The following is a 15201-nucleotide window of genomic DNA, read 5'->3' as shown; positions in this document are numbered from 1 at the left end:
AAGACCTGTTAGTCTCCACAGTTCCATGGTGACTGGCTCATTTTTCTTCCTTCAACCAATATTATGTGTGCTTCCTGTGGCTTTATATCTTGATTATTCAGGGATTAATTATGATGCAGATTATTGAGGTACTTAATTTCTCTCCCTCCTACCTTCTTTTTACTTTTTCTTTATCTCTTTGTGTTTAGCCATTTTACAGATGAACTCCAAAGTCATCGGAGTAAGGCATGTAGAAAGAAAAATGATGAATGGAAAAGTAGTCACACCTATTTGTTCATTATTCTGGTGAATGGTGGAAGGATAGAGTAAGGTGTAATTTAGGACTTGTTAAACCCATTTTTCTTGTGAGACAAAATCATGCTTTTCTGGAGACACCCATCTATTAATCTTTCAGTGTGGACAAGAGAAATTAATAAATATATATCTCAGGTCAGAAAAGTAGGGGTCCTTGAGGAACCTCATAGATGACACGGTGGCAATATCTTCATGTGAAGTCAGCTTATGTAGTGTGCACCCAGTATGCACCCAGGAGGGTCCAACAGAGAAAATAAAGCTTTTGCTGTGGTTTGTTTGAACTCAACTGACATGTAATGGGCAAAGCAGTGTGATAGGTGCAATCACAGAAGACAGAAGCTACCACTGACACCAAGGACCCTGCAGCCTATGGGAGAGAAAAAGATAGCTATATGTGAAACGATAACAGAGGGAGGTGAGGGTGCTTGGGCACCTAGAGAGGGGACATATGTTCTACCCTTCAGGGGCTGGGGGAGTCATGAAGAAAAGATAGATAGACAGACAAATTGTAATTAGCGTCTCTTGGAAGATTGTAGCAGATAGTTACTGAGATCAGTCATAATTCTGTTTGGCATAGTCTATGGAGAGTTAGAACAGTTACTTGTCATATTATGTGCTTTGTAGTGATTTTAATTATTTCTTAACTAGAGGCCTGTGCATGAAATTCATGCACTGCGGGGGGGCGGGGGGGGGAGTGTCCCCCAGCCCAGCTTGCACCCTCTCCAATCTGGGACCCCTCGAGGGATGTCCCACTGCCCGTTTAGGCCCAATCCCAGTGGGCAGTCGGACATCCCTCTCACAATCCAGGACTGCTGGCTCCCAACTGCTCGTCTGCCTGCCTGTTTGCCTGATTGCCCCTAACCGCTTCTGCTTGCCAGCCTGATCACTCCCTAACCACTCCCCTGCCAGCCTGATGAATACCTAACTGCTCCCCTGCCGGCCTGGTTGCCCCCAACTGCCCTTCCCTGCTGGCCCGGTCACCCCCAACTGCCCTCCCCTACCAGCCCGGTTGCCCCTAACTGCCCTCCCCTGCCAGCCTAGTCACCCCAACTTCCCTTCCCTGCAGGCTTGGTCCCCCTCCAACTGCCCTCCCTCCCCTGCAGACCCGGTCCCCCCAACTGCCCTCCCCTGCTGGCCTGGTTGCCCCCAACTGCCCTCCCCTGCTGGCCATCTTGTGGTGGCCATCTTGTAACCACATGGGTGCGGCCATCTTGAGCGAGGGTGTGACAGTCAATTTGCATATACCTCTTTATTATATAGGATGGGCTTCAATGTTAATTGTAGCATCTCTTTTATTATAGCTTTCATACTTATTCCATTCATTTGCTTTTCTGCCTTTTCTTTTCTAGCCTTTATAGAATTCCAATATAATAAACTGTAATGTCTTTAGCATAATGTTTTGCTGAATAAAATATTTTGACCCTCCTCATTCTGTTGAAAACATATATAAAGAAATTAAATTTTATACACAATGAAGCAAGACTCAGAGATTCCTTCATCTTGAAACAAAAGTAAGTTCAACCAGAGAAGTTCATATGTGATTCTTAACACATTGTGAACCAGTGGTTTTATTGCTAGCTTTACCCAGTGGCCAGATAACTTTCTATTGAATGAGTACAAATAACGTTTTACATAAATGTTAAAGGCATGCTTTAAAATTAAATACCCATTGCATTTTGAAGTTATTACAAGCTAATATCTTTTTAAAGAATTCTCGTGATTGGCCACAAGCCTTAGAACAGAAAAAAAATGAGAACTCTCGTGATCTGTCAGCAACAGAGAGATGACTTTTAAAAAATTTGGAAATAAGATACTTAACATTTAAAATCTGATTATTGACCCATATCTCTTGAATGCTAAAATAAGGAAGCCTTTTTGAAATCATTTAGTTGAACCTCCTGATTTTGTAGGTGATAAAAACAGGAACTCAAGAGGCAAAGTGACTGGTACAAGATCACCAGTTATTTAATACCAGAGCCAGAAGTAGGAATCCAGTGTCAGTCAATACCACCTTCAAATGTGCCACATTTTTCTAGTAACAGGCACAAAACACGTTTCTCATTTGGGGAACTTGTCTTGGGAAGTTTAATTCATGAGTGAAAATTTAAAACATGGAAATTCAGCCTGTATCTACACTGGGCGAAAACAAGACCCTATCAGTGTGTTGTTCTGAGGGGCATATGTGCAAGGCCAGTCTTTTTTCATCAAATGCAAATTTGTATGCAACCACTGCTTGTGAAAAAAGGCAATCTGTTCAACTCATTGGTGAATCCTAAGGACTTACCTCAAAGCTCTTTCTTAGCTTAATTGACTGCATACTTTTATCTGTTTTTCCTGCTAGCCATCAGTGTCTTCACAGAAAACTCTTCCTTTGTTCTGGTTGCAGGGGAGACACGCAAGCACAGGGCTCTGCATTTGTTTCCCTGGTTCCCCTAAACAAATTACTACAAACTGGGTGGCTTAAGACAGCAGCAATTCATTCTCTTACAGTTCCAGAGACCACAGTCCTAAAACCAAGGTGGTGGCAGGCCTATGCACCCTCCAAAGGCTCTGGGATAGATTCTGTTCTTTTCTTCTTTCAACTTCTGGTGAGTGTTAGCATCACTCCAGACTGACTCGGTTTTTACTTTGCCTTCTCCTATGTGTCTCTATGTCCTCTCCTCTTCTGCATCTTATAAAGACAGTTGTCAGTGTATTGAGCCTCCTCCCCCATCCAGGATGATCTCAAGATTTTTAATTACATTTGCAAAGACTCGTGCCCCTCCCCCCCCCCCCCCCCCCCAAAATAAGATTATATTCACAGGATCTGGGAATTAGAATGCAGAGGTATCTTTTGGGAGACACCATTCCATCCACCATAGTTACCTTTCCACATACAGCACAGTCAACTGTGCAGGCTTGCTCTTCCACAGCTAGGCTGACCCACTGTCAGTTTTCTTTGCATAAAAAAATTCCTAAGCGTCCTAAACCAGAGGAAGGGGCGCCCTGAGTGAACTGGGATGGTTGGTGACTCTATCACAGAACAGATGGCCTGTGTGACCATCTCCATTCTGAAGACGTGGAAGTCACTGTTGCATGATGTCAATGCAGGAGAAAGCAAATACCTCTGAGAAACAGTGGGCTGGCCCTGAGGTGCCCCTTCTCCTCCTTCTGACCTCTGCTTTGACAGTTGTGAAGAATAAGTCAGTGGCTTCTGCTGGAAGGAGAGACCTTAAGAGAGTGGTTCTGTCGGTCAGAGTCACTCTCCAGACTAAATTTCTGCTCATCTCATTACCTGTGGCAGCCCTGCGGTTTCTCCTCAGCTGCTGGTGTCTGTGGCAGAAGCAGCCGGCTGGTTCCGTTGTAGCCACCTGGCCAGTGAGGCTAGAATGTAGTGGCTCTTATGGACTTAGCAATGATTCACATTGTGCTAAAATCCCTTTCCTTTTTCCTCTCTACCCCTCCCTCTTAGCCACCCTCTCAGCCTCCTCAGCAGGAGAGTCAAGGAAACAGTGAGTAAAAGCTGGGGCTTTGATCCAAGAGGCAGTGTCCCTTTGTCTGCTTGGACCAGAGGTCAGTGGGTGAGGAGCAGCAGAGCTGACCTCAGCCACGGCCCACATGCCTCCCTCTTTGAAGAGTTCATCATAGCCAAGGACAGTGAAAGAGGTCTGGTGTCCGCTCGCTGTGGAGTTGTCTGTGGGCTATAGCCCTCCACCTTGTTCTAATGATTTCTGTCTTGAGAGAACAAGATAATCCTGCCTTCAAACCTACTTTACGAGCTTCTGGCACTGCGCGTAGCCCCTCTGACCTGAACCTTCATGGAGATGGAGGCTGGATCTGGTTGCATTTTTAACCCCGTTTTATTCTCCGTGCTGAACAAGATAAGACTACTTGTGGGAAAACAGCTGCTTTGGATCGAGTTAGAGGCAGTAAATTAAAATACAAAAGTAACAGGAATGAAATGGTGGGATCAGGACATGATCTTGATAATGAAATGACAACATTTTCTGCTTTTGTCACAGACTGGTTTCATTTTTCATTTACACAAATTTTATACTTTTTCATGATTAAAAATTTTAATCACCTAATTCAATGATTTACAAAAAAAAATCTTTTTTTATTATTGTCACATGTAATGGTGATGGTTTAAAAATTTATATGCCATAGCTTTTCTTGAAATCAAGCTTTTAAAAAAAATTACTTATTCTTGAGAACTAATGTCCATTTATTCATTCATTTATTCCATCTTGATTTATGTATAGTATTTTGGAGTACATAATTTTGTGTACTTTTCTTAGTTGCTTCCCGTATTACAGTATGCATGTGTAATCTATCATAGTCTACTGGTATCAACTTATGTTTTACCAGTTCAAGTGAAGTATAGAAAGTTTACTCCCAATTAGGTTACTTTACCTCCCTACTTTTTCAATAAAATTATTTTTATATCCTTTACATACATGGATCACCACATAGATGGTTTTATGATTTTGCTTCAAATATCAAATGTGATATAAGAAACTCATAAGAATAAGAAAAACCTTTTATATTTGCCTGTTTTGCCTGTTAGCTATTTTTTACTCATTCCCATGTTCTGTTTTCTCTTTCTGAAATCCCAGGTCTCCTATTTTCATTTCCTTTCTGTATAGAAAACTTCTTTACATCATTCTTTAAGGGTAGGTTTGTTAGCAATAAATGTTCTTGGTTTTTCTTCATCTGAAAAATGTCTTTATTTCTCCTTTGATATTGAGGAATATTTCCGCTGGGCACAGAATTTGCTGTTGACATGTCTTTTCTTTTGGTGCTTGAAAAATATTGTTCCACATGCTCTGTCCTCTGTGGTTTCAGATGATAAAATCCCCTGTCATTTTCTCTGGATACTTTTAAGATTTTTTCTTTGCCTTTAGTTTTCAGAGGTTTAATATTGATATATCTTGGTGTGAATTTTTTGGGGGGCTTATTCTAGTTGGGGTTCAGCCTCTTCAATGTATACATTCATGTTTTTCTCCAAATTTGGGAAGTTTTCATTGAATACTTTTACAGGCCCACACTCTCCTCTCATTCTGGGACTCCAATGACATAACTATTAGTTCTTTTTTCACTGTCCTACAGGTCTGCAAGACTGTTCATTCCCCACCCCACCCCCCCACCCCCCACACACACACACCACACACTCCATTTTTCTTTCTATTATTTAGCATGTGTAAATTATATTGATCTATCCACAAATTTACTGAATTCATCCCCTGTAATCTCTATTCCACTATATAATGTATCCATTGAGTTTTTTATTTATGTTGTAATTTCTACTTCTCTGCTTACATTTTCTATATTTTTATTTGTCTCAAGAAAATTTATAATTGCTTATTGAGCATTTTAATGATGGCTCCATTAAAATCCTTGTCAGATAATTCCAATTTCTGATTTATCTTCATATTGGCATTTGTTGATAGTTTTGTCTCATTCAAGTTGTGATTTTTCTAGTTCTTGGTATAATCAGGTTTTTTGTTTGTTTGTTTGTTTGTTTGTTTTTTAACAATCAGTGAGGATGAAGACAAGAGAGTGGTTTGGAGGGATATTTCAAAGAGAGAATTGCCTGAATCCACAAGATTCAGAGCCTGATTTGTTATGGCAATGGCTTAGGGTTCGGTGTGATTCTCTTCAACACTGGGAACACTGGAGCAAGAGCAGGTTGGGGTGAGAAGGACATTCGTTTTAGACAAATTGAGACGGAGGTGCCAGTAGGACATCTTGTTAAGTAAGAGCTTCGGCAGAAAGAGATGATAACTAGTGCCCATTCCAGGGTTCATCACAGAGATGGCAGAGAGAAGGCCCCCATATTGGCCCACTTCCCCACATGTCCTTGGTGTAGTACCAACTACCCAGGAGGCATGGACTCGTATTTCCAAAAGCATGACCACGCACTGTCCCATCTCAGGGCATCTGCATTTGCAGTTTCCGCTGCAGGGGATGCTCTGCAGATCATGTTCCGTCATCTGTTAAGTCTGGGCTCCAATGGCACCTTCTCAGTGAGGCTGTCCCTGGCCACTCTGTTAGAAATTACAATATTCCATTCTCTATTCTTCTTCTCTGAACGTATTTATTACATGCTTATTCTCTACTGTATTTTGTTGAACCCTACATGCTATCACTGGTGGTTTATATAATTATTTTATGGCCCACCATAAAGAAAGAAATCACCACGTAAGATATGGCTAACCATCAATTTTAAAATGTATACTAATTTGCAATATGTTAAAATGTGAAAAATTATGTAGTATTACAATCAAAGAAACATGGTACCCAATTTAGTCATTTCATTTTCTCTAATGCCTGTTTTTGCTACCATTATGCCAACTCCATGAGAGCAAGGATTTTGGTGTGTTTGTTCACTGCCAGAACAGGGCCTGGCCGCTAGCAGGTACTCAATGCATAGTTACTGAGTGAATGTATAAGACATGCCTCCCACCAAAAGAAACTATGGTGATAAGGTATAGACATTTAAAAATAGGCATTGCATAATGAAGTTCTGGTTGGTAGCATGGCCTCAAGCCTGTGCTCTGTGAACACCTCAAAAAAAAAGGGAACAGAATATTCTTGCTAAAGCTCTTATTTTAATTACAAACATATTGTGTAGCTAAACCCGATACGAGTGAATAAATAGCAACAAGATCCACCTCCATTCTTCCCATCACAGGACCAAAGGATATTTAAAAATGAAAAGGAGAGAGGATTTAGGAGTAGATTAAGGATTTAGTTTCCCTCCGCTACACAGCACACATATTTTTACTCATGTGCCCACACTTGACCTCTTGTTTCCCTCTTCCACCCTGGGCCTCTGTAACAGCTCCATGACAAGGGCATCTAATCATTTCTAGCATGCGACAACATTTGATTCAGATTCCCTTATCAGCATTACCTTTTCTCCTCTCCTCTTCGCCCCACCTCTGCCTTTAAGGAGAGCCGGAATGGAGCTCAGAGATCAGTGACACGTCCACCACTTCTTCAAACACTTCATGCAGAAAACCTTTCAGAGATGTGATTGCGGGACCCTAGACCTGGAAAATAACTGTCATCAAGACCTTTACATCTGTTAAAGGAATTCATTCCACTGACATTGCTGGCCTAAATTTATTGTTAGAAATTTATTGTTATATATTATACATATATGTTAATATAATGTGAGCTTTTTTTTTAACATGTTTAAAATAGTCATCCAAACTCTATTTTTTTTCCATTTGGTAATTATAAATCAGTTTATTTAAGTAATTTGAGGACTCCAGTTTGGTTTACACATGCTATCTCTCAATAACATATATAAAAAATCAGTTTCTTAAAAGTTGTTTTTTGCCATGAAAAATATAAAAAAATTATAGTCATTTTTAATATGTTGCAAAAATTCAACGCATTTTCAGATAGACAATGCATGTTCAGAAATATGAAATTAAGTTATATCTAGTGTGTACTTTTGCATTTCACATTATCATTACTTTGTCAGTGTTCAGGGTAACAGGTCCAATGACCCAGGCCTTTCAATTGACACTTTAAAAGAGACTTTTAAGCTGCTGAAGGTGTTGCCTTTTAAAATCAAAATTGCTTCCAGATTTCTACAGTACCCTGACTAAAAAAAAATATATTTTAAAATATGCCAAATTATTGTGGTGTGAGGAAAATCTGAAATTTCTACCTTTTCGTTGACCTTTAAAGACGTGCTTTATGATTCATTTGAAAAAGTATCACCTTGAAGTCAAGTTATTTTCAGGTGGTGAACACATAATACAATATACAGATGATGCATTATGGAATTGTATACCTCAAACCTATATAATTTTATCAACCTATGTCACCCCAATAAATTTAGTAAAAAAAATATACCTTAAAAAAAGGAAAGTCAAGCTATTTTCTAAAGCTCCATGTAAACCCATGTTTGCTGATTCACTGTGATCTGTGATCCTTAATCAGAAGCAAGTGTTAAGAAAAATCCTCCAGATACATGTGAATTTTTTCGGCACCAACCCAGCTTTCTAAATAAGGTGACAAAATAAACCACCATTAATGAATAAGCAATTCTCAGAGAGAATTCTTTAACATTAAATCTTTCATTTTTTATATAAAGTTATAGAATAAGAGACACAGAGTTAATATTAATTGTGTGATTCACTGTTTAATGATATATTTCCTCTAATTTGTTTGCAAGAATATAGCCAGGTGAACACCAGAGAGGTGGAAGAAATCTGAAGCAGTTTGAAATACAAATAATTTGGAGTCATTCAAATAAGTATAGCATTTGGGTAAAATTTTTAAATTTAAAGTTTTCTATGTTTATTGCAATAACCTATATTTTGAAATTTATTTTAATTTAATTTTTAAAATTACTTTATTGAAGTATTGTTGACATAAAATTATTTTCATTTTAAATTTACCTCCAACTTTAAATGTTTTTAGATATAGTTTTCAACTGCTGCTAAATATTTTTCAGTGGCATATTAAAAAAATTTATAAAAATAGAAAAGGAACCAAACCCTAAAATTAAGAGGCATGTAACATTCTGTAACTGTTGTATGCCAAATAAAAATTTATGAGAGGAAAAGATTAAACAAGGGCACTGTGAGTAAAATAAAAATGTGAATCTTGAAAATACTTTCATCTCAATTAAAATATGTTTCTATTGAGCATGACTTACAGATAAAGTTTTTTAAAAGTTTTAAGTTGCCACAGTTACTTTGTTTTGATGACAGAATTAAGTAGCATTATTACTATACAATATCTATTTCTTTTATAAATGTATTTTCTGAAATTTGGCACTTTAGAAATCATAAGGAAATGTTTCATTTATATTTGGACATATTTAGTGAAGTGTGTTTTGAACAATAATAAAACAATTTAATCTTAAAAGACATGTGATTATAAAGTAGTTTAAGAAGGAAAACTATTTTCAACTGTAAATTTCAATTATTGATGCTGTGAAGACTGAATGTAATTACCAATATATAAGTTAAAGAAAGCATGCATAAGGATCTCCCTCCAAAAGAATACTCCATAAAATCACTATTATTTTTACCAAAAATGTAAAAAGACACACTGATCACTACATTACTGAGTATCCAATTGCAATCCTTAGGATATATCACGTAACAAATTATAATTGGCATGCATGCTTTATCTTTTCAATTTCTTAACTACAGCCCTTTGCACATTAGAAAAAGTCCAAAAATTTTATAAACACAAATATTTCAAGGTTTTTGAGGATATAAATTAACAGTTAGAAACAACTTGCCATTTAAAATTATCTTTCTTTTAAAATGGTTTATGGTCTAAATTTTATATATATATATATATATATATATATATATGTATGTTTCTAACAATTTTTGAGAGTAGCACATTTTAAAAATCAACTATCATAATATAATTATGATAAACATAATATAATTATGTTTTAGAGATATACTTATATCTTTAAAAAACTCTTCAAATAATATTTACTGTTTTGTTAGTGGTACTTTTGTTCCTTTAATGTTTTTTTTTTCTTTCTGTGAACTAATGAGCCATTTAGTTCATATAGCACTAATCCACTTTTTTAAATTAACAATTTTGTTGAGATGTCATTCACTTTCCATATAATTAATCCATTTAAAGTGTACAATGATATTTTGTTTAACCACTCATCAGTTGATGGACATTTGGGTTATTTTCATTGTTTGGCTATTATTAATACTGCTATTATGAACATTTGTGTACAAGTTTTTGTGTGGTCATATGATTTCATTTTGGGGAGGTATATTCCTAAGAGGGGAATTGCTGACTAATATGGTAACTTTAATGCTAACTTTAATAGTAATTCTTAAAATTTTAAGAACCTGCCAGTCCATTTTCCAAAGGAGTGTATCCATTTTATATTCCTATCAGTAGTAACTGAGGGTTCAAAATTTTCTCTATATCCTCACCAACCTTTGTTATTGCCTGTCTTTTTTATTATAGGCATCCTAGTGGATATGGTAGTATCTCATTGTGCTTTTAATTTGCATTTCCCTGAAGGCCACTAACCCAGTCTTTGTCTAACCAGAAAAGCATGCTTTTCAACAGCCAAACATGCATTTTCTGGAATTTCAAGTATTTTTTTAAGAAAACATATGCATTAAATATGTTCACACATATGCTATCTATTCTACTTAATTCTTAAAGTGGGAAGATTGGGTTGGTGGACTAGGTGATTGTCATACCAACCGAGCTCTCATTTCTCTTTCGTTGTGGGTATTTTAATCTTTCTCCTATAGTGAACTACACAATCCTAGAACACAGAATTGTTGGGCTCTTAACAAATACTACTATTTGTTCTGTGCCAGGTTCTTTCTATACATTGATTCCTTTCACTCTTACCACAACACAGTAGCAGGCATTATCCTTTTCATTTGGAGTTGACAGAGTGATCTAATTTGGCCAAGGCCACATTTCTAGTAAGAGTTGGAGTAGACGTTCAAGCCAGGATCTGCCTTACTCCAAAGCCTGTGCTCATCATCACTGCCCCCTCTGGACTCTTAAATGTTGTTGCTCAGTTGGGAATGCCATTTCATATGGGGCCCGAAGTATTCTTTCTAAGTCCTAGGCGCTTATTGCTCAAGAGCCTTCCAACAACATCCCACAGTGTGGTAATTCTGACTTGTAATGGTTAATTGATAGTTTCTTGTATGTATCCTAGGCCTAAATCTATGTTAGGTCCTCTGAAAGAAAAAATAACTATTATTTATTGAGCTCTTATCATGTGCTAGATGCTATATCAGGTCCTTGATACGCAGGGTGATACAGGGCGTCCCAAAAAAGGTATATACACTTGAATAGCTGATAGCTCAATTTTGAAAATGAAATGTATTATAATAAGCACTGCCTTTCTAACTATTCAAAGTGTGGGTATACTTTTTTGGGGGAAACCCTATATATCATCTCAGTGAACATGTCCAACATTAAATAGTCTTGAAACAATTTACAGACTAGTTGGAGAGATGAGACATATAATTGCATGCACAACATAACATTAAAAAGAGGGGAAAATACATGGCACCATTAAGCAGCATGTGATTAATTTCTAAGTGAATCATATAAACAACATGTGCAGTGTGGTTGGAGGAGGGTGTGAACACTGTGGGCTGCCATGAATTACTGTGGACTCGTTGAATGTGACTGTCTTACTGTATTAAAGGGTAAAGTCTATCTTCATTTGCTAAACTATAGAACGTGAGATCTAGAAATAGGCTCTGGAGGAGGACAACTGTCGGTTTGTCCAGCACCCCTTCCCCACTGTCACCCCAGCCACAGTGTGTTTGATAGAAAGCAAGTGCATCCAGAATTCGAGGGTGCCGGGAAAGATGGCCCACTGGTCAGGCACGCTTTCCTTCGCCACTCCTCAGCCAGGCCCTGACTGATGCTTCTAGGAAACAATCTGAATCTCGAGGGAAATCTGGAAGCAGAGCAACAATTTAAGTAACTGTAGCCCAAACTTGAGGGTCAGGAGAAGATGAGCTAGCTCTCTTTTAAATTTTCTTTAGATATAAATTACGGGCATTCTTCAAAGTGGTGCTTGTAGGGCTTGCAAAAGCCAGCAGACTCTTTTATTTGCAGCCCAAATTCAGCCACATCTTTCTTCTTTCAGTGTTTGGCCATCTTAGGCACAGGGTACGATTCTAGATACAGTCTGGAAAAGCAGTACTACATACAGGTTAAGAGCATCGCAGCGAATTGCAAGCTTTGGGAAGGTTGCCAAGGCTGTGTTTCTCAGTATACTTACGTGTGAAATGGGGCAGTTGTAGTACCTTAGCTGGTAGGGCTGTGTGGGGAAGGGTTAATACAGCTCAGCGCTTGCAGCAGTGCCTGGCTCACAGTAAGTGCTCCAGACGTCTCAGCTGTTCTAACATCTTGACCCAAAAAAAGGTGGTTGTTTTTTTTTTTTACTATTTTAATTTTTAATAGATTTAAAATGGTCTCTGTAATTCTGTCTCATATTCTTAGAGCTATTATGACACTTTATTTACACTTGCTTGTATTTTTATTTAATTTCTGCCAAGAAATAAATTGAGTTTTGTGGGCTTCTTATGGGGTGGTGGGGCAGACATTAATCGTATAAACAAAGCAAGGTTTTATGTTTACAAGATGTTTCTAAAAAGTTGAATTCTGTCTTTTAGACTTTTTTGTAGCATTTGCTTTATTTATATAATTGAAATATACTGACCACTTTCATGTCTGCAGGTTTCATTTTATTAATTTTAATTTACGTACTATACTTCCGGAAATCTGCCCACTGTGGAATGCGAAGTGCATTTATAGTGACTTTGTCTGTAGTCAGGGTCTCTGATGGCATCCCAGGCACCGAGCAGTGCTGGAGCAGCAGTTGCTACTCTTTTTGGTATTCTCTTTTCAAATATATTATGTTCAGGACTATACTCGCATCGCTGCTAATTTGGAGGAAGGGGCGGGGGCAGAGTTTCTGAGTTAATAAGCTTCTGCAGTTAATTTAAGCGCGTGGCAGCAGCCAGTGAGCTGTGGCGGAGTCAGAGACAGCAGGAAGCCCATACCTATTCAAATATAAAGAGAAAACATATAACATATGTAGCTTAATTTCTTCTTGGGCTTCATGTCCTCTTTTTTCTTATAATATTTGAATATAATATCTTAAAAAGTAATGTCGATTTTAAGATAAATTTCCTAAGCATTGTGACAACCCAAATATATTCCTCCTGCAGAAAATACTGAAGTGTAACAGTCTCTTCTTGTCATGTTTTAAACTTACCAGAGAGTAGCTGAGAGCTTTGTGTTCTATGTGACGATCACTTTCCCCAACCCTATGGAATTATAAGAATAACCCTGTTTATTGCAAAAAGACATTGTAACCTCAGAGGAGGTTGTAGATTTATAATACGTTATTTAAAATGTTTGCAATTAGCCCAGACAGTGTGGCTCAGTGGTTGAGCACTGACCCATGAACCAGGAGGTCACGGTTCGATTCCCAGTCAGGGCACATGCCCAGGTCAATCTCTGGTGGGGGGGATCAATGATTCTCTCTCATCATTGATGTTTCTCTCTCTCTCTCTCCCTCTCTCTGCCTCTCTGAAATAAATAAAAACATATATATATTTTAAAAAGCAATCAAAAGAACTTGCCAGGCAACCATATGAGTGTTGGACAGAACCTACCAGGAGAGATGTGGGAGGGGAATGGCTAGAACTTATAATAAAAACCAATTAGAATGAATTTTAGTGCTGTTAATGGTGATAAAATGAGCACTTAAAAACACTGCTAATGGAGAATACATTGGTAATCCTGTGGGGAAATTTTTTATACATATATTTTTATTTATATATAAATATATATATTATATACTTATTTATATATATTTTTAATGTATTATTTATGGAGAATAAATTGGTAAATGTATGGGGAGATTACATATATCAAGATATTTATATATATTGATACATCTACATCAAGAGCCAAACACTGTTTTTTTTCTAGTTTTATTGAGATGCATATAATTGACATATCACATTGTATAAGTTTAAGATGTATAATATAATGATTTGATATATGTCTATATTGTGAAATGATTACCATGATACAATTAGCTAACATCCAAGAACCAAACACTCTGATCAGAAATTCATTTCTGGAAAGTTATTTTAAGGAAATGATCAGGTGAAGATTTACACATTAAAATTGTCACAACAATATTTATAATAGCTAAATGATAGAAGCAATTTAAATAAATGTCCAGAAATGAGAAGTGGTATATTACAACTAATCTACTTGAGGTAACATTATATAGCAATTATAATTTGTTAGTAAGGGATCTCAATGACAAAAAAATGATCATGATAGAGAAACTATTGAATGAAAAAAGAATATAATTTTTCTACACAGTGTCATCACAACCATGTAAAAATATGTACGGAAAGAAGGCTGGTTATATCTGGACATGGGAATCTGCACTCATACATCCAGATTCCCACATATAAACCAATAGGATTTAAAAAAATACTGAGTTTACTTTTATGAGAAAGAAATAAATCACAAATAACTCAGTTAATATAAAGAATTTGTTTATAACTGTATCCCACGGTAGCTCTTTGGGAAATGAGTTTATTCCTCTGCAACTTAAAAATGACATGTTTAATGATGACTCTGAGGCGCACTGCATTCTGAGGCACTTCTGAATCAAGGTGGTTTTCTCAGTATGGTTTTAATACTAGGTTAGCATACTGTCTTCGAACTTTTTTGTTGTTGTTAATCCTTACCCAAGGATATTTTTTCCATTGATTTTTTTTAGTGGGAGTGGAAGAGAGGAAAGGACAGACAGGGAGAGAGAGAGCAAGAGAAAGAGAGAAACATTGATGTGAGAAAGACCCATCAATTGGTTGCCTCCCACATGTGCCTCAACCGGGGCCAGGGATCAAACCTGCAACTGGGTACATGCCCTTGACTAGAAATTAAACCCACCACCATTCAGTGCATGGGCTGATGCTCTAACCATTGAGCCACCAGCCAGAGTGTCTTCTAATTTTTTTGAAGCTGGTAGTCTATGTGCAGGGTATACACAACTCTAAGTAGAATATCCCAGTAACAGAGCACTGCATTCTCTCATCTTTATGGATCATCTGGGGCTTACCATCTTGTGGCTGCAAGTTTTATTCACTTAAAAATTACACTTTTATTAATAATTACTTAATTAGGATCTTACTTGGCCCCAAATAGTCTCTCACATGATGAGAATAAAGTGGTTTCCAAGTTTCTTTGGGCAACATTAAATACCAACTCGTGCCAACTGAAATGACAATTTCCACCACTAATACATGGGGCAATGAGGAAGGGGACAGACCACCAATGTGTTTCTCACAGGCCACTGCACCTTCCCATGAGCCTCTCCTGTGGTCCAGCTTTCCAGTG

This window comes from Myotis yumanensis, unplaced genomic scaffold (assembly GCF_028538775.1).
Source record: "Myotis yumanensis isolate MYYU_CA2020_CCGP unplaced genomic scaffold, mMyoYum1.0.hap1 SCAF_6, whole genome shotgun sequence".
NCBI classification, from domain to species: Eukaryota; Metazoa; Chordata; class Mammalia; order Chiroptera; family Vespertilionidae; genus Myotis; species Myotis yumanensis.
This window is presented reverse-complemented; position numbering follows the sequence as displayed.